Source organism: Silene latifolia, chromosome Y (genome assembly GCF_048544455.1).
Source record: "Silene latifolia isolate original U9 population chromosome Y, ASM4854445v1, whole genome shotgun sequence".
Taxonomy (NCBI): Eukaryota; Viridiplantae; Streptophyta; class Magnoliopsida; order Caryophyllales; family Caryophyllaceae; genus Silene; species Silene latifolia.
The window spans coordinates 11085325-11107007 of record NC_133538.1 but is presented as its reverse complement, the minus strand read 5'-3'; the positions used below and the strand labels follow the sequence as shown (position 1 = coordinate 11107007).

Below are 21683 nucleotides of genomic sequence, written 5' to 3'. Positions count from 1 at the left end.
TCTTTCCACTATCCATCACAATAACGTGCACCCATGTCCTCCCCACCAAACACATATCCTACATAAGCTGGTATTCTCCATATCATAGTATCTGGTAACTTACGTATCAAGACCATCACATATGTAAAAGAATGTTTTAAAACCCAAGACATATGTGTGCACATAACCTACGGCTCAAAACAAAGGTAAGAACATAACTGTCGACTCAAAACAACCGCCCAAAGAGGTACTCGGTTGCGTACACGACATACTAGGTCGAGTACAGGGCACTCGGTCGAGTAACTATATCACTCGGCCAACTTCCCGACTCCAGAATCTGAACTAAATTGTCACAGAAAGATTACTCGGACGAATACTAGTTACTCGGCCGAATACGAAAGTTACTCGGCCGAGTAGACCCTACTCGGCTGAGTTCCTGCACAGTTCTCAACAACGTCCAGTTTTCGTAAAACAGTCATATCTCACTCGTTACTTGGTCATTTTAGGGGTGTGGCATATCGTTAGAATCGTAAGAAGACAAGCTATCACCACAAATTGGAATCACAGTAATATCATTCCTAGAACTCCACTTATGATAGTTTTAAGACAGCCCTTTCATAATCGGTTTTTATACAAATCCAATTTTCTTAACAAAACAACTTAAACATGAATAAGGCAAACAATACCAACTCAATACTTCTAAAAACCAGTACATAGGTAAAATTTTATCATACCCACATGTAAATTAAACACAACATTCATATACTACACATGCTAGAAGTCACGTTCATTCTTTCTTACCACGTTCATGCTAATACTTCCAAACCAAGTAATACACATCGTACCTCATCAAAATGAAATTCAAACCAAACATATCACAATTCAGTACTACCCACATTATTCCTCCCCTTAACCATGTCAATCATATTAATTATCAAAATCACCACATTAGTCCACATACCCATAGTAATGCACATAGACTACCACATAGTACAATTCCACATCACTTCCAACCAAGATACACATACACCATTCTATTCACAGATATAGACACACACACACACACACACACACACACACACACACACACACACACACACACACACACACACACACACACACACAATGATCCCCTTGACACACCCCATAGTGACTGACTCGAAGTTGTAAAGGCAATTTGCGGTTTTAGGACGTCTCCCAAACCTTTGCGGTAGCTCCAAACAATTCCTACCTGGGTTCATTTTCTTTAAACACCCTATATTCATTTGGTTCATTTGTTTTAGGTTCCAAAATTGTCGCTCTGATAAAACTTTTTAACACCCCCACATACCAAGGTGCCTTACCAAGGACCACCCTAGCATGAGAAGATGCTACCATCTTAATTACCCGAGGTAAGTATATCAAAAGTAACCATTCAAGAACAATTATTAAAGTACAAAGTTTAGTGAATACAACGTCTCAAGTGAAAACCAAACTAAGAGTATATGAATCTCAATACATCCAAAACAAAGTATCTAAAATCATGACAACGAAAGCTAGACTCAAAGTGATGACATCCCATCCTTGTCCTCGCAGCTAAACGTAATCATCATTCGTCACAATCTGCTTACCATCCTCGAATGGATCACCACAGTTATCAAAACACAACGGGGTCAGTCAACTGAATAATCAAGATAAGGTAATCGCAAAGAAACAACCACGACAACAACTATACAACCATCCTCCAATTCCGACCATGCCTCATATATAACTACACACTCAAGTGTGTAGTCCTGCCAGATTACCTGCCGCAACAAATAATCCACACCGCCAGTGGGGGACCGCAGCCTTGCCTACCTAAGCCCCGCTCATCGCAACAAGCAACACCCCATGTCCATTAATGTGCACATCCCCCTTTATGATTGGAACCGCAAGGGACGAATCAAGGGCGTGAAGCCATTCCCAAAAATGACTCCACTCAGCCGAGGACGCACCTCACCAATATAGTCTATCCACCACAACTCCAACAATCAAGAAAGACAAGCTAACAATGATACTAATCATGTCAATACCACAATAAATGATCTTAAATCAATTAAATAGACAATTGAGTAGGGAAACCCTACCTTATCACTGATCCGAATCACGAGTATACAAATAAAGCTAGAAACATTCCTCTACGAATCCTTCACCTAACATCAATCACATCAATACTAATCACAAACATGCCAATCCACCTTTACCCCCAAATATAATCATTAGGGCAAAACCCTAAGAGACAATTCTAAAGAAAAGACACAAAACTAGTGACTTACCAACGAAATTGATGGGAAAGAGATGAACTTAAGACTCACGAACGATCAATTGCCTTGAGAGTGATTATGGGCGATTAGAGGAGTGAAGAACGCAGTTTAGGTTTTGGTAAGATGAATTAGAAACTGTTAACGAGGTTTATATAATCTTTAATCACCCTTAATCAAACCGCGGAAATTAATCCCCGTCAGACCGGTTACTCGGTCGAGTACCTGGAGTACTCGGCTGAGTATCCCTTACTCGGCCGAGTATTACAATACTTAGCTGAGTGTTCCTGGACAGTAGCCTGACCAGAAAACACACGACACTTTACTCAGCCGAGTTAGCCCTATTCGGCCGAGTAACAAGACCCAGAAAACCGTGGTATTACAGATGTTCCTCAAGCTTAGAATTAAAAATGACGGGTTTAGCCTTGGACTCATCTAGGAATGCATATTCTAAATTAGAGGGGAGGGGTTTTAGAGTAGGAGCTTGTACCTCACTTTTGCAAGGATTAATGATACCTTCCACTTTTATGACTTGTTCATAGGTAAGCTCTTTACTCTCTAAAGCGGCTTCTATCAAATCCACCTCAAGGTCCCATTGTCGATCATTAGCTTCACTTACTTCCAAAGCTAATAATGCCTCCAAAGGGTCTTTGATGTAGCTAATTGGTGCAAAATCTTCCACAAAACAATTTACAATGTCCATCTTGTGGTGGGGGATTTTTTTTTTATATATTATGCAATTGACTACACTAGGGGAAAAATTAGTGCTACCTTAAGGAACTAGGTTTCCTAAGGCTAAAACATAGTTATTACCAAAAACTCGAACAAACAAAATAAATCACACCATCCCCGACAACGGCGCCATTTTTTATAGGTGTCGTTAAACTATCAAAACAATATTTATACTCAACAAACTAGCAAAGTAGTAAGTAGAGGCTGAGCCCAAATGATGGTAGCTTTGTATTATGCAAGTTATGGAGTGTTTAAGGTAGTAACAAGGGGTGTCACAATTGATTGGTAAGGAAAGATATCAACTAACAACTACTAGCAAATAAATGTAAAGAAATTAAACAAAGCAAGTATGTAAATAGAAGTGTAAACAATTGATCAAAGACATTAGGGTGTTATGGGATCTTAGGAGTAATCAAGTAATAGATCCAAGGGAATGAGTTTGGGTATTTGGTCAAAGTCATGGTAGAATAAGGCCAAAATTTTTGGTCCTACGGGCGCCATTTTTGATAGGTTTCGTTAGACTATCAAAATAATATTTGTACTGAATAAACTAGCAAAGTAATAAGTAGAGGTCAAACCCAAAGAACGGTAGCTTTGTATTATGCAAGTTATGGAGTGTTTAAGGTAGTAACAAGGGGTGTCCTAATTGATTGGTAAGGTAAGATATCAATTAACAACTACTAGCAAATAAATGTAGAAAAAAGAAAACAAAGCAAGTATGTAAATAGGAGTATAAACAATTGATGAAAGACATAAGGATATTATGGGATCATATGGGTAATGAAGTAGTAGATCCAAGGGAATAAATTTGGGTATTTGGTAAAAGTCATGGTAGAAAAGGGCCGGAATTTTTGGTCCTACGTCCCATAGGTCGAGTTGGGTTAGCTTCTGGCATACAGCCGGTCTCCCTACTAGTCTTAGTGCATGGTCTAACAATCCTCGAGTTTGTTTATATCTTACAAGGGTCGTTAAAAAGCTAAAGAATCATGCAAGGTCGTCAATCATGCATTTCATCAAACATAACATGTTCAATAAAGCTAGAACTACAATAACACAATTTAATCAACCAAATAAACTCATTGAAAGATGGATATACCATTTAATCATCCCCTAATCCGCCATTTACCGTACTAGAGGACTACTCACTCATTATCATGGAGGTGATGCAATTAATGGTGTCAAACATCAAAGCAAGAGGAAACATGATGAACAAAGTAAAGTAATTAACAAGGATTTAACAAGTAATTAAGTAAAAGAGTAAAAGAGTAAAGAATTGTAACAACGTTAAGGAGATGAACAATAATAATGAAGGAAATAAAGAAGAAAAAAATTTGAGGAAAGAAAAATCTGCAAAAGAGAGATTAAGAGAGAGAATGTAGAGAGAGAAAAAGCTCTGAAATTTAGAAATCGTCTAGGGTTCTGAGTTATGGCAAAAGCAAGGAAACAACATCAAAATAATACTAAAAATAGTAATAAAAATTCCAAAAATAGTAACAAAAATCATGATTCTCATCTACTAGACGAGGAAGATCATATTCAAGCTGACGTAGAGGAAACGGAATCTAGGGCAAGGGTTTTGGATTTTACAGAAGAGAATCTTGCACCATATGATCTGGATGAGGATTTGGAAACTATTCCTGAAGAGGAGGAGGTACAGGAGGAAGCTGTGCCTACTGTCACTACGGATGCTGTTCCTACTGAATCATCTGGTGAGTGGACTGAAGTTTCTGGTAAAAAGTCATCACCTTTACTCAAATTAACCTTAGATGATGTTAAGGATGAGATTAACTTTTGGTCTACATCTATCTTTGGTTATGTTGTTGGAGCTAACCCTCCTTGGAACGTTTTGGATGGTTTTATCAAAAGAATGTGGAAGGAGGATGATTATAATCAGGTCTCCTTCCTACCTAATGGAATTTTCCTTGTACGGTTTAAGACCAAGGCCATTCAACAGAGAGTATTACAGCAAGGGTATGTCATGTTTGATAACAAACCTGTCATAATTAGAGAATGGACACCCACAACTGACCTGGTTAAGGAGAAACTTGACAAATTGCCTATCTGGGTGAAGCTGGTGGGTTTGGACCTTAAGTTCTGGGGTAAAACATGTCTCCATAAACTTGGGGTCAGATTGGGACAGTTATTAGAAGGGATGAAGCAACTGAGAAGAAAATATTTCTGGGGTATGCACGACTGATGATTGAAGTTAAGGTTAATCAGAAATTCCCTGAATCATTAAGTTTCATGGATGAGGAAGGGAAAGAGAGGAAAGTGAGACTGGGGTATGATTGGCTCCCTATCACTTGCAACACTTGCAGGGGCATAGGGCATGCTACAGGGCAGTGCAGGAAGAAGGTTACTACTCAGAAAGTTACTCAGGTGTGGAGGAAGAAAGTTGTCTCTGTTGCCTCTGTTTTAACTACCCCAATTGTGGTCGGAACTATTGGCACCAACAGGGGCAAGTCTCTTGTTCAGACTGCATCCAGACTGAGTAGACAGGATACTCATCCACCTGTCATTACTCCTGGTAGCCACTCTTATGTTGAAGCTGTCAAAATGTCTTTAAGGAAGGAACAGGAGAATGTTGCACCTAATCAGGAGATGGGAAGTGTATCAAGGACTACATGTGATAATGGTTAGATTAGGTTTCTGGAATGTGAGGGGCCTCAATAAAATCAATAAGCAGATGGATATTAGGATATTTCTGCATTTAAATAAGTTAGAGTTATTTGGTCTGATTGAAACTAGGGTGAAAAACAATAAATGGAAGAAAGTTAGTAATTTCATTAGTGATTGCTGGTCTGTGTGCACTAATCATCAAAGTCACAAGGGGGGTAGAATCTGGGTTCTTTGGAATCCCCAAGTGCTCACTCTTGACATTCAGCATATATCTGCTCAAACTATACATACAAAGATCACTGACAGAGGAAGGAATTTGACATATTGGGTTACTTTTGTTTATGGTTACAATAAAGTTGCTGAGAGGAAGGTGCTTTGGAGCACCTTAGAGCACTATCATAAGGTTACTCCAGGGGCCTGGTTGATTGGGGGGGATTTTAACAATGTCTTGTTTCCCAATGAAAGGATTGGGGCTACCATTACTAGTGCTGAATTGTCTCCTTTCCAAACTTGTGTTCAATCTTGTGGTGTTGAGGATATTAAGGCTGTAGGCTCTTTTTTCACCTGGACAAACAAACAAGAGCCAAGTTCTAGGGTCTACAGTAGGATTGATAGAGCTCTCATTAATGATGCTTGGTTGCATCTATTTCCTGAATCATTTGCAAATTTCCTTCCTGAAGGAGTGTATGATCACTGCCCATGCCTCATTCAGTTGGAATCTAATGATAAGATAAGACATATTCCTTTTAGGTATTTTAATATGTGGGCTAAATCTCCTGATTTCTTGGGTATCATTACTAAACACTGGAATGCTCCTATATATGGCACTCCTATGTACAAAGTGGTCAATAGAATGAAAGCCATGAAGTCTGATCTCAAGCAATTGAATAGGGATAATTTCCATGATGTGGAAAAAAATGCTCAAATTATGCTTATGACTCTCCATAGTATTCAAACTGATCTTCAAACTAGGCCTTTAGATCCTCAACTCATTGAGGCTGAGAAGGCAGCTGCTGATGGTTTTAAAGTTCTGGATGAAGCTAGGACTTCTTTTCTGGCTCAGAAGGCAAAAGTTTCCTGGTTAGAGGAGGGTGATGACAACACTGCATTCTTCCATTCTGCTATTAAGAAAAGAAGGATAGCTAACAAGGTGATGCAAATTGAAGATCAAAATGGGATTTTGCATACTCAGATTCAGGGAATTAATGATGCCTTTGAGAGTTACTATAAGCAGATTTTGGGTACTAGTTGTCCTGTTACTGGAGTTCATTTCCCTACTGTTAGACAGGGCCCTGTGTTGACTGAGCATCATTACAGTTGCCTTGTTAGACCAGTCACTAGGGATGAAGTCAGGAGAGTGATCTTCTCTATTCCTGGCAATAAATCCCCAGGACCTGATGGGTTTAACTCTCAGTTCTTTAAGGATGCTTGGGGGGTGATTGGTGCTGATGTTACTGCTGCAGTTCAGGATTTCTTCAGTGCAGGCGCTCCTTAAGCTGCACAAACAATACCACTCTAACTCTGATACCTAAAGTTGATATGCCTAAAAGTGTGACTCAATTCAGGCCTATAGCATGCTGCAATATGATTTATAAATGTATTGCTAAGGTCCTTTGCAATAGATTAGGACAAATCCTTCCTGACATTATTAGTCCTACTCAAAGTGCTTTTATCAAAGATAGAGATATTGTGGAGAACATTTTGATCTGCCAAGACCTTACCAAACTTTATAATAGGAAGCATTGTTCTCCCAGAGTGATAATGAAGCTGGATCTTCAAAAGGCCTATGATTCTATTGAATGGGATTTTTTGGAGGGGATGCTGAAAGCTCTGAAATTTCCTTCTCATTTTACTAGGCTTTTGATGGAGTGTGTGACTACTCCTCATTACTCTTTGTCCTTGAATGGTGAGTCTTTTGGTTATTTCAAAGGACAAAGGGGTTTAAGACAAGGAGATCCTTTATCTCCCCTTCTTTTTTCCATTTGCATGGAATATCTTACCAGGATCTTTAACATAATGAAATAAATTGATGGGTTCAAACATCATCCTTTATGCAAGAAACTGAATCTCACCCATCTGTGTTTTGCTGATGATCTATTGGTATTCTGCAGAGGTGACTGGGATTCTATGCTTGTTACTATCAGAGCCTTTAATACTTTTTCTGCTGCTTCTGGTTTAAAAATGAACAAGCAGAAGTCTAATGTCTATGGTAATGGAATGCCTAAGGAGATTTTAGAGAAGTTTGTTGTGCTCTCTGGTTTGAAAATTGGTACCCTACCCTTTAAATATTTAGGGGTGCCTATCTCTGCTAAGAAATTGTCAGTTTTGGATTGTAATATTTTGGTGGAGCGTATTGTGGATCGCATTAGAGCCCTAGGGGCCAGGAAACTATCATATGCAGGGAGATTGGTGATGATCAAGAGTGTTTTGGGTACCCTTCATAGTTACTGGGCAAGAATTTATATAATTCCTACTAGTATTATGAATAAAATTGAATCTGTTTGCAGAAGCTTCCTTTGGAAAGGTGATGCTGTATCTTATTCTCCTACTCTGGTTGCTTGGGATAGGGTCTGTATGCCTAAAACTCAAGGGGGGCTTGGAATTTGTGACATGAAAAGATGGAATATTGCTGCAGTGGGCAAGTATGTCTGGTGGATCATGAACAAGAAAGATCACCTATGGGTTAAATGGGTGCATAGCATTTATATAAAAGATGCTGCTTGGCCTGACTATAAACCATCTCAGGGGAGTAGCTGGGCATGGAAACGCATTTGCAGGATTAAAGATAGGCTTCTTGCAGGTTATGTGAATCAGGGGTGGCTTACTGAGGATGGTGAGTATACCATTGCTAAAGGCTACCAGTGGTTGGGCAATGCAGCTCCTTCTGTAGCATGGTATAACTGCATCTGGAGTAACATTCATGTCTCTAAACATCAATTCATTGGATGGCTTTGGATTCAAGGTCGTTTGCTTACTAAGGACAGACTGTGTTCAATGGGAATTGGTTCAGACACACAATGTGAGTTATGTGGTCTTGTTGCTGAGAGTCATGACCATTTATTCTTTGGTTGTGAGTACAGTCAGAGGTGTTTGCAGCTGGTGAATTGGTGGTCTCACAGTTCCATTCCTTCTTTTCAGTTGATGGACTGGTGGATGGGTCTTGGTCAGGCAGATCACAAAGATGTTATGGCTGCAATTATTTTGGCACTGATATATCATATTTGGTGGGCTCGGAACCAATGTCGAGTCAATCAGTTGGTTTGGTCTCTTGAATTCATTTTTAGGCGATTAAAGAATGATGTAATGGTTCGTGTTAATTACAAAAGTCAAGATAGGGTGAGGAGAGTCTTAAATTGGCTCACTGTCTAGTGATCTTTGTATGAGTCTTTAGTTGTTGATCAGAATTGGATTCTCCAATTCGATAATATGTTGTATGGTTGATAAAACATTGTATGCGGGCTTTCAATGTTAATGAAATTCTTACTTTCTACCAAAAAAAAAAAGAAATAAAGAAGAAACCCTTGGATTAATGAAGAATTGTCACCCTCTTCAAATACAACCTTAGAATTCTTCAACAACAAGACTAGATCTAAGCTTAAATGTGGAGAGATTAAAGAACAATTAAAAAAATATTAAAGTAATTAAATATGATTAAGGTAAATAATTCCTAATTAACCCTCTAAATAAGTATATCCTCCCTAATGGGGAATGAGGAGTATTTATACTAATACAAGAATGAGAGGCTAATTAGATATTTTAAAGCTTGGAAGGCAAGGTAGCCGCTTGAGGGAGCCGCCCGGATTGGCTGAGGAGCCGCTCGGATTGGTCTTTGCTCCTATGATCCCTGCCGTGGAATCCGCCCGGGTCTTCCAGGAGCTCACCCGGATTGGAAGAATCTGCGCGGGTCCTCTGTTAGCCCGCCCTAATTGGGTTGTTTTGGCCTTCTTCTTCTTTCACTGCCCCAGAATCCATGGGAATCCTTCTGGGTAGGGGGAGGGGGACTTGGTCTAATTTGCCTATAAGACTTGATATAAGTCTTTGGTTTCCGTCTCCTCTTTATTCTTGGTCATTAATACCGTCAATTAGGCTCCTAAATGCTCCGTTTATGCATGATTTCTGCCGATTTTTCTTCCTTTCCTACAAAAGAGCTAAAATCCAATCGAAAAGCAAATAGGAAGCGAAAGACGTCCAAATGACCCTAATAAGAGCAATAAAGCATGTGAAATGAGGTCCAATTAGGGTTTAAAAATGCGCTTTTTACGGCCGCATCAAGAATATGGGTCATTTGGAAGCCACAAGATTACAGAATTCAATTTTTTTTCTTATGATGCTCAATTTATTCGTATGAAGGTGGAATCTATTCGATATGGGAGTTGGTTTTTTCTCATACTAGTTGTCTCTCCGCGCGCGTTGCGCGCGGAGATCCACGACACGTTTTGTTTTGTTGTCGAAGCTATTCTGTTTACATCTAATGTTAACTGCGGCCTTCTTAATGTACCGTGTTGTTTAGTCTGTTGCAGATTTACACACTCTATATATTTCGTCTTGACATATTTGGTAATACAGATACTCACGTGTGTCCCAAAGCAAAACATCTGCTGCACTAAGAAACTACATAACAAAATTATTTTTGTATTATCCATAGCAAAGGCACTGTAATGAACTTCTACAAATAGATGACATCCTTTTACAAACAGATGCATATGTCGTAATTAAATAGTTGTCATATTTGTTGTGAAGTTTTGTAATCATTTTTAGTCGAACAGAACATCTCTTTTTCTCCCGGTTCATTGTTCTATGTTAGTATGTTACTTAAAAACTAAAAATACTAAAGTCTCGTATGCAATTCACATGATCGAGTGAATGAGTATGAGAATTAACATTAATAATACATGGACCTTAACTTTGATGCACTTAACGCTGATCATTGAATAGAGATATGAAATTAAAACAATTGAAAAATTAACTTGTGTTGATTTGATTGCATTTAACGTAGGATGATTCAAGTTGACCATTTATCTCCAAATTCTTAAATTTAAGAGGATGTTTCTCATTGACCATGGTTCTTCAAAATCTGGAAATTAACACACCATTTTTCACTCTTGCATTCTTGCTCTTCTAATGGTACTATTCGAATTTGGGATTCTCGAACTTTACAACAGGTTGATTATCATCTCCATTCTCATATATTGTTATCACTTTTCCCTTCTCCTCCTTCCTTTTCCCCTATTCGTTGCCTCACAACCTCCTTATTCTCTTTCCATTGCCACTCCCCACTCCCCACTTCTCATTTTCATCTATTTATATCTATCAGGTTGATTATCATCTCCATTCCCATATATTATTGTCGATCGCTAATGATGACTCGGTCTCATTTGGAAAGCCCTGGATGTTTGTAGTATAGCGGATGTGATAAGCAGTGGTTTAGACTGAAGCATTTGATGTGATTAGGCTAGCATAAATAAAGCCTCTAAGAGCCGTACCTTAAAAGTACTTTCCAATTGCAGATAAAAAAAACATTAGATACAAACTTAATAGATTTACACACTGGTTAGCAATATAATTAAGATATCACAAATATGCAAATTTGGAGCAACTTTCCCTACAATATATATATATATAGATAGAAAAATAGGCTTCTGAAAATAAATGACATCTCGGAGTAACAAGTTCATGTTAAAGGCGGCCATAGTCTAATGCTTTACCCTAACTAAAAAAGAAAAAAAACTCTAGCTCTTCATTCCGCATGCAATTTGTTCCTCTCGATCCTTCATTATATGCACTCCTGTAGTCTCTAGGTACCCTATAATTATCCTTAGTGAGCCATGGTTGCCAATTGTTCGATGAACTTGATGGTTGTCCTATCATACATACACCAAACCAAAAATGAATTAGTACCGCATTAATCTAGGAAGGAAAAAAATCTAAAGAAAAAGTACATCTCACTATAATAAACATTCATATGTTAAAAGTACATAGAATTAGAAACTGTGTAGAGAGATATCAATACATACGTATAATAAACTGGAACAAAAAAAAATTTTCTGGCCAAAGAAGAACTTATTTAAATCCCTTGGAACACAAGTACACAACTGATGATATTTATTTCCTATAAATGGGAAGTCAACTTGTTTGAACAAGACTAATTATATCTCGTATCTCGAGTAAGAAATGAAATATGCCTTACCAAGTGGTATGTATTGACCCGTCTTAAGCTTAAGACGGATAGTACCATCTTAAGAAAGACTTACTGAAAAACCAACACAAATCTGCTCACACAAAGTAAACGACTACTTCAGCCTAAGACCAGCAAAATAGGACCTCTAGCCTATGATCGACCAAAACTGATCGAAGATTGCTGAATGTTAAGTTTTAAGTAGGCATTTAGATCTTTTCTCCGAAGTTAACACTTTGCACTAATCATTTCCATTTAACCAAGTTTTTACGACTCTGTATAAATTTGACATCTATTTCCGTCAAAAAATTTAGTATAATCTCAGGATCTGCTATAGTTGGCTCTACTAAAAAATCCAATCAGAGCCACTTGGAGAAAAAACGAAGTTGGATCAAACTGTCAAAACTCCTCAAACTACTAATGTGCATGGACGAATAACTTGACCAACACAAAATTAAAACACACATGGAAACTCCATTTAATCATTAATGTTAAACTTGGCTTCAATTTGAGGGAGTAGTTTTAAGAGCCAAAGAGAACGACACTCATAGTATAAACTGCCAAGCACAGACGTTTTCATAAAGCTTCAGTCAAATTCAATCAAATAGCTCATCAATTGAAACTGAAGTCATCAGTAAAGAAAACAAAAGTAATGGTCCCTAAGAAAAGGAGCATTACATAAACGATCCCTATAGGAAGGTAGAAGTCATAGTTGGCAAAGTGTCAAACACATAAATTTCAGTGAGGTAAAATCAAAATATCATGTACTCCATACTACATTATGTCGTAAAGCCGCACACAACTTGAAGCTATTGTAAGGTAATCTACTTGCCCCTTCCAATGTCCTTGACACCACAAATTTGTTCCTCTCCCATAGCCAGCTCAATGCTTAGAATCAGGTATTTCCGATCCGCAACTCGGATCTCCGTATAACCAATTATTCTTCTACTCCCATCCCAAACAGTAAACACTCACACCAAAAGGGATTAAGTACATCAAAATATGCACAAGTATTCTAGTTATACATTCACCATTTAGCACTACTACTTAATTAACTCATTACTCACTCATCTGGGTGGTATCTATTGTTTCTCTGAATTCTAAGCCGATTCTTCTTTAATTCTGCACACCTTTAGCGTTCAACTCAACTGGGTAAAGTATTCCATCTCAGATTTACCATCTATTCACTAAAATGGATCCCGTCTTTTCAAATGAATTCCATACATTCTCCCAATTTTTGTTGAGGTACATCCTATCCTTTCCCAATTAAACCTGGTGTCGTAGTTTTCAATAAAGGTAGCTGCACGAGAACGCCACCAACCGACTACCCCTTCAGTTTTCGCTTTGAATCAGTTAAACGCTGATAGTCACTTTTCTTTAGTGCCTAGGAGAAAATTTGCAGTCATAAGCAATAGCTCTACTAATATCGAGCATATCCATTGTCTCAGAAAGCACAAAAAAAGTTTTAAATTTTGTTACGAACTAAATGATATTTGGATATTATAGATATGCATCATCAAATACACTGTCATCCATGGGAACACATGAAAACAAGAATGTATACCTGTCATCCATGGGAACACAATCACACATGAAACTGTAATATCAGCATTGCTGTCAATGTGCTTCTGTTATGCAGGATAACACGTAAGTTAGAATGAATCATCAACAACTCGACAAATATGCCTATTCATCAGACAGAAAGTGAGTACTACACTACTACCTGCACAAAGTCCATGTAATCCATTTGGTAGAGATGATCATCAGATAAAATAATAATACTCCACATTCTTGTACTTTGAGTCCTACAGAAATCATTAAAGAAATAGGATCTTTGTTAGTCAAGCTACTCAATGTTATCAAGCTTCTTTAGAAAAACAGAATATTAAAGAGTACTAAGCATGTACCTCAAATACCCAGAAAAACTGTCACACTGGAACCACCTCTTTCCTGCCTCTCCATGAGTTTGAGTTGCAGCCAAAACCTATGTAAAATCACTCAAAATCATTTCTTGCTGCTTGACCCATGCATACATATATAGAGTATTAATTTTCTAAGGGGTTTGCACCATCCGGTTTGGTCGGGGTTCGAGCTGTGTAGGACCACAATGGCGGAAAAGTTCTCCCCCCAAAATTTTGACTCTACTGCATTCTCTATGAACCGAATCCGAGCCCTACGGTTAACCTAGATTAACTTACACCGTAATCCGGTTTACTGAAGGCATACCAATTCAAAATGATCTAGATTGTTGCTAATCATTTTCTTTGCATTGGCTACTGTAAAAATAATTATAATTGGCCAGTCTACTTAATTGCGCTACAGAGGAAATTAAACAGAACCAATCAGTCAATCGCAACTTGTAAGATTTGAAACATGCACAAGGTGGCTCCACTGTCCATCGACCCATGACACAAACTCCACACCTAAGGTGAGGTACACATGCATTATGACAGGAAAAAGTCTCCAAATGCTAGTCTCGGTTACTTACCTCCACAAACCCGCCACCAAGATTCACACCATCTCCAAAATTATAAGCTCTAGCAAGCTTTTCTTTCCTGCTTCTTTGATACAAGCACTATGGTTTAATTTGGAGCACTCGACTCCATTGTTTAATCTTTTACAATAACTTCCTAAAGAAATCAATAAACAATGTTAGAAAGCTAAAGATCTCAACTTCACCAAAATAAACAAATTATAGAATAAGACCGTCCCACGCAATAAATATTTTATCAAGTATAAAGCAAAAATGAGCTAACTTTTATTGTAAAAGTGTGTGCCTTTTCTGACCTAATATACCCAACCACTAAATAGCAAAACAAGAACAACCCAGATCATAAAATGGCTAATAATTAACAGCAAATTTATGAAAATAATCTCAAATTATATAGGGGAGCAGAGGATTTAGTAGGAAAACATAATAAAAAGAACTCATTAGGATTGTGAGGTGCAAGGAAAAATCAGTTGAAATGGGAGATTAAATGAATTAGAGGAAATAATTGATAACAACTGGGTTGTTCTTGTTTTGCTATTGCATAAATGAATTAGAGCAAATAATTGATAATTCGCTATATAGATCTACTAATCTTCTACTTTATTGCTCCAAGTCTCGGCTTACCAACTAATTTTCATGTTCAACCAACACAAGTTATTAGAACCTTTGAGCTTAAAACGGCTCCTCCTCATCCTCATTCTCATTCTCCTCATATGGTTTCTGCAATGTACGACACTATGTATTATCCGAAAAAATACACACTCATCTAATTCAGACTGTCCACATAGATAAGCATTAAAATACTTAATTCCAGAACATGGTGCGGCTACTTAGAAGATAAGAATCAAACAGGAGCTTTGAGACCACCACTTTACTTCCAATCATCTTTAAGATCTCGAAATTTATATATAAAGTAATTGGACGATCATCAAAAGAAGCATACGTTTAGTATGCTTTGAGGAAAAATCATACAGTATTTCTTTGACGCATGAGTTACTTTGGATAATTTATAGCCAGGAAACCCAAGTCTAAAAAAACAAGAGACAATCCTACTCAAGGGAAATGATCTAGTAAATTATTCTTGACCCGTTAATACAAGAGCAAATTAATTATTGAACAACACAAAACATGCCCATATCCTGCGCTTAGTAGTATAATGGATACGTCAACCAGACAATTAAACAAACCGTTAGGAATGGATAGTCGATCAAACCATTAGGAATAATAGATCAAACCGTTAGAAATGGATACGTCCACCAGACAATTAAACAAACCGTGAAGAATCACTTACCATATACAACTATAACATCTCCAACGGCCCGGGGCAGAATCTCACATGTCATGCAGTACCAGTAATAGCAGATCTCACCACCTGGATTTGCACTATAGCAGGTGATATCATTGAGCATTCTTTATTTTTTGACGGGCTGCGCATGTACGCAAAATAAGACTTAGTCTATGCTGACTATGTGAGTGAACAACTATATGGTTGTATCGAGAAAGCCACAACCAACCTAAGTACCAGACCTAATATACATGACATTTCCCATTTGACTCGACGATTGCTTAAGTTTCTCATTCCAGCTGACCAAATGAAATATGTTACCAGTATTTGTGTTTATCGTCATCATCGCCACCACTGACACTGAAACCGACTCAATAAAGCCAGCCCATAGGCATCTCAATCAAGCAATCAAACTAAAAACCGTAAAAATGAACGGGTAACTTGATAAATGACTGATAATCAAGGTAAATCAAAAACTTAATTACAATCCAAAGCAAGTTCAATGCCACAATTGGATTTTATAGCAGCAAGCTTCTCCCAGGTGCTCCGTCTACCCTGATTTGCCGCCTTTTGGAGCTCTCCATATGATGGGTTCTGGATAATTTTTGAATACTGGTGGACGAACAAAAAAAATCCACATCAAATCTTAGTCAAAGTGCAATTTTCATTACGGTCAGCAACTCAGCATAAGAGTCTCTATGCTTTTAACATAGAGTAAGGCCACGTATATACATCCCCCTTACCCCGCGTGGCCGCGTCAAATAGGAACCAATCCATTGAGGCACCATGGTAATATTGTGGAACACTAAACACTCAACGACCATGTTACAGGGATTGTAATGTGCCACACAGAAGCACGAACTCACAAACGGTGAATATTATATTCAACAACATGCTACGATTCAATCTCATAAAGGATGAATTATGAAGTGCCAATCCCACTATTCTTGGAAAAGTAGTAAAAGCATGCTTCAAGACGAAAAATGTAACACACTTATCTTTGAATGTTAGGTCACAAACGTAAGACAAATCACCGAGAGGGGATAGCTCAAACGTACATAGCTCAAATGGGAATGTAAAACAAGTCACGAAGAGGGAATAGCTGAATGTCAACTTAAGAACTTTCTCGGTTGTAAAAATGGTTTTATATATGGGTTGCGACCCCAATCCACGTCCAAGTAATCAATGTTTTGGAGAAATGGAGATCGCATCTTGAGGTCATATCGACCAATATTTTTGGTTTGAGGCTATGACGGTCGGTTTTGATATCTAAACCGAAATTTAATATCATGGTTGTAACTAAGAAAGACCAAACAACAAAACTTTTCACATAATTGTTTTTATTGCAAGTATTCATCAACTCACATTATCCATTTTTAATGTAGCCAAATTATTTACTCTTTGGTTCTAGAATTTGATGGAATAAGGAAAAATGACTTACTAAACCTGAGGTGTTTACATTTTTTATTGAGAAGTAAACAGAATTCACGACACAATTTTCATTTTGGGTCATCTAAAAACAGCCTATATGTGTTGCTAACACAAGAGTAAGGCTGCATACTTCCCTCCACAATCATTCATAATCGAACTAAATATATCCAAGTTTCATATGTGAACACCAAGCCATGATATCTAATACTCCGTATTAAGCAACAAACTGTAAACAAAAACTGATAATCCACGAAAACAAGTTCAGTTGAACCACAAAAGTGAAAGTAGGCACCCACGCATCGCGAGGAACAAGCTAATAAAAAACTTGCATACCTGAGCAAGTGTGGCAGGCATCACAACAGTGACATCACCCTCCCAAGCCTGAGCAAACAATTTAGCAATTCCACCCAAAGAAAAACCCGGTTCGATATCTGGTTGCATCGTGTTTTACTTCCATCTCAGCCAGTTGAGCAAGCTACAAGTATTGAGCCACTATTAGTTGCCAATATTAAGCTTACAGATGAAAGATATATGTAGATAAAAAAAAGTGGCACAATGAATTGCATCACATTGAGGTTGTAGTTAGAAATATCCAAGGAGGGGATGCCCTAGTAGTAGCTACTTTCAGCAACGAAATAACATCACTCTTGTGTCTCAATAAAGGGGTCCTTGCAAACAGACTTACCCTAGTGTTGACAGAACAAATATGCTGTTTCCGGCATTGCTGTATAATAAAAATTAACAACTATTTTATCATATAAGAAGCGGAAAGAGGTTAGTGGGTCATTCTGCTTTATTCCATCATATTTCATAGCCGAAGCAAAGACTTTGATCCCATTGGAGCAAAACATAGCTATGACATATTAACACTCATAATAATGCAGCTATAAGTGATTTCAACCAAAACCTAGAGGTTAAGATCCATAAGATTTATAGTATTTTTTTTTTCTGTTCTGTGTTTCCCATCATTCAATTGATTTCCCCATTTGCTATCTATCAGCAAATTCTGCAGTTGGTCACTAGGAGACTGAAGTAAAGAAATGTTATTTCAGGATGGATGGTTTAGCAAGAAATCTCCGAGAGCAACATTAGTTACATTACCCCTATCATCACGGTCCACAAACCTCCAAAGAGGCTCCTGTTCCATGTGCTGTAAGGGGGATATGTTGCTCTTCACCTATACATAGGGTGCTTCCCCAATCCTTGATGAAAAGTGTGGCAATCTACTCCGCGACAAATAAGAAGTTCAAATTAAGAGGGCAATTTGAGTTACTTTCATTATACTTCAAAGATACTACTTACAGAAAAAAGAAAAAAGGGGGAAAGAACTACCAACTATGCCTAAAATAATCAACTGATTTTCAAGACCCTCCCTCCTCCCCACTCACCCACCATTTTCTCGTCTTCCCAATGTACCTCTTAATATCTACAGATAAAAAACACTAATGCAAGATCATATCAGAGAGAAGAACCACGGAAGCCATAAAGCAGAAATGAAAGTTTATAGTTTGAAAACTATAATACCTTGGCAGCAAAGTTGCCCCCATAAGCTCTCATAAATTCCTTCAACCTCAGAAAAGGAGCAATATGTGGATTTGCTTGACTAACAATGAAGTGGTTAACATTGAACAACTCCTTCAGTTGCATCATGGGTAAGTCAATCTCCAAGCTACCATCTCTCCACCTACGTCTTAGGGCTTGTGCCTTCTTTCGGACCAAGATGGGATGGTGGGTGGTAAGGTACAAGTTCACCAAACCTATCTTTAGCCATCAGCTCCTGGGCCTCAAAAAGCCCGGGAAAGGCACAAGATGCTGTGACAGCGCTCCATATAACTACATGGGGCGAGGTCAAATAGTTAAGACAACGGGGACGTTCATGTTTTCGTGGAGAGCACACCGTTATACCAAGAATCCTTCCAGTCATGTCATAAGCCTCCTGGAAAGTCATATTACTTGTCAGGTTCCTCAACATCATTTGCAATTGCCTAATCTCATGAACAGCTCCACGAGTCGTGACCCTCTTAACAATTGTTAAAATAACAAAAAAATCGATGCAAAGAATCAATCTAACAAAATCATGAAAATAACCCAAATTACAAAGTTAAACAACATAAATATTACTTCTTTACAAATGTAGGGAAAAAGGGGGGAGGAAATCGAAAACCTTGATCATATCATTGGATTGATTGACATAGGTTGCATGCATACAAGAAGTAGCGCCATTAACAAAGGATTTCACAAAATCACAGTTGAATTGAAAATGGACAGAGGAAATTTGAATTGACAGAGGTTGCAACCATCTCTCCCTTGATCATATAAGGGAAATATGGAGTATATGCAGATTTGGTGGATGAAAATCGAAGGAGGAAATGAGTGAAGGGGAGGAAAATAGGGATTTACCGATGAGGAAAGTGGAAATTGGAGCCCAAATAGATGAAAAGTAAAGGAGAAATGCAGGAGAAGAATAAAGAAATACAACAGTGCAAACACTGCTCCTCACGTGGCTCGCACAAAAATACTGGCCTACTGTTCACAAGCAACATTTTGCGCGCAACCATACCCAAACAATCTACTCCTACAAGTTGGGCCCTATAAAGCTTTACACAATAAATAGTCTTTCAATTAGTACCGCCTGAACAACAAATAAACCGAACATAGATGCTCTCTTGTGAGCTATTACCCTGACCAATACAACCCCAATATTAGCAAACAGCATGTTAGTGAAATTACATTTGCGGTTGGGCTCTTAAACACAACACCCCCACCCTATGCTATAGAAAGATAGAAAAAAACAAAACTGAGACGACCCTAAGTGGACATAGAACATCTACATCAAGTAGAACAGCAAACGAAGAAATTAGCAGTTGTGAGACCACACCTACATCTATCAGGAACTATATGCTTAGCCGTACTTCCACTCGACGCCATCTCCAGTGATACTGCACAACACACATGTCACATGTTGAGATGCTGAACATAGAGTAAAGACCAAGAAGTACGCAAGAAATTATACACTCCAACAATATATTCTGCTCAGGAACAATTCTAGTCTTGGCCCTCTACACTGTAGTCCGCTCTCTCCAACTTCTCCACATATTTAAATACGAATCAAAGACAACATCACAAGTCAACAACAATTCAATTGATGATCCTATTCCCAAAAAAATTAAGTCAACGCACAACAAAGGAAAGTCTATAAACAAATAATTCACAGATGACATGTATATCAACTGAAATTATCCAATACTCTAGTATCAGAGCATCAGAGGAGTCATCAAAATAAAAATGAAGCGGTCGTCAGAAGCCAAATAACATCCAGATTAAGTAACCAATCAAATGTTGAGAAGTTGAACATAGAGCAAAGACCAAATAGGAAGCAACGAACCAAGTTATTCTACACTCCTTCCAGATTCAGTAATCAACTAAGTATAGAAATCACAGTAGATGAACAATTAACACAGCCTTATAACACTTGAACAATTAACAAAACAAATCAACAAGAAATCGAAACCATTTCAGCAAATGAGCAAATGAACACAGCAACACATGAACAATCGAGTAACTGTAAAAATATAAATTTAGCAATTGAAATCAACCTGAACCGAGTATAAAATTCGCAATAGATGACTAATTAACAGAACCTTGTAAGACTTGAACAATTAACACAACCAATTACCAAGAAATTGAAACCATTTCAGCAAATGAACAAGGCAACACATGAATGCAACTGAAATCAACCCGAACTGGACGTCGTCACACATAAAAAAAATCACAAATGAACAAATGACATTCACCAGTTCTGAAAAGTGCACGAAAAGTAAAACAAGAAATAAATTCGAATAAATCAGCACTCAAAATAATCAGAGAGATCAGAAAGAAGATAAATTCCTAAGATTTTACCAAAAATTACAGGCCAACCACCTCTTTTAAGATTGTGGCCAGATTTTTTGAGAGACAATACAAAGAAGAAAGAAGAGTAAACAAATGGAATACCATTAATTAAACATACTCGAGTCCTCACTCTTTAAAAATTTGACACTAAGCACAACCCAAAACAGTTTATCATGAAAACATCTATTATAGTAGTGCCCCTCATTTTATGAATGTCAACCCTAATTCACCCTAACAAAATGTAAAATTAGTAAAAGACTTCAACTTTATTTGGTAATGAAAAAAAAGGTAAATTCAAGAAAAGAAAGAGTAAACAAAGCGATCATTGAAATAAGAAAAAAACCGAAGAAAAAAACAGTAGAGTAAACGATGAAAATGAAAGGGAAAATCGATTGAAATGGGAGTAAAAAAACCAACACAAGACTATGTCAGTAACATAAGTTATCTTGCAAGACCTTTCTACTAAGTGGGAAAACTAAGGATTTGTGTTCATGGTTGTAATAACTCTGGACTCTTAGTACTACCTCTTGTATCCTTGTCTGATACTTGGGCCATAGTCCTGTGTCTAATTACTCCTAAATGAGTATATCAGCAACATAAGTTGAAAAGAAATATCTTTAATTTCTTGCCAACCCTTGTTTAACCAGATTTAGAAGAAGAGGACCAACTTGGTGATGATGAAACTCCGAAAGTGGATATAAATGACCCTTCATTATATCTAAGTCGTTCTCAAATTTCGAGATGCTTACTTCAATCAGCTCTAAAAACGCCCAAACATGATAAGAAAAGACACCCAAGTCG

At 37.7% G+C, this 21683-nt stretch overlaps 1 long non-coding RNA gene across 1 annotated transcript; it reads right to left on the bottom strand.

Moving 5' to 3' along the window:
- Nucleotides 1-13315: 13315 nt before the first annotated feature.
- Nucleotides 13316-13770, bottom strand: LOC141634312 (uncharacterized). Its single transcript, XR_012539038.1, has 3 exons — nucleotides 13692-13770; nucleotides 13508-13589; nucleotides 13316-13412 (listed from the first exon to the last, which is right to left on the bottom strand). It is a non-coding gene; the product is annotated as an uncharacterized LOC141634312 (long non-coding RNA).
- Between the last annotated feature and the right edge of the window lie 7913 nt (nucleotides 13771-21683).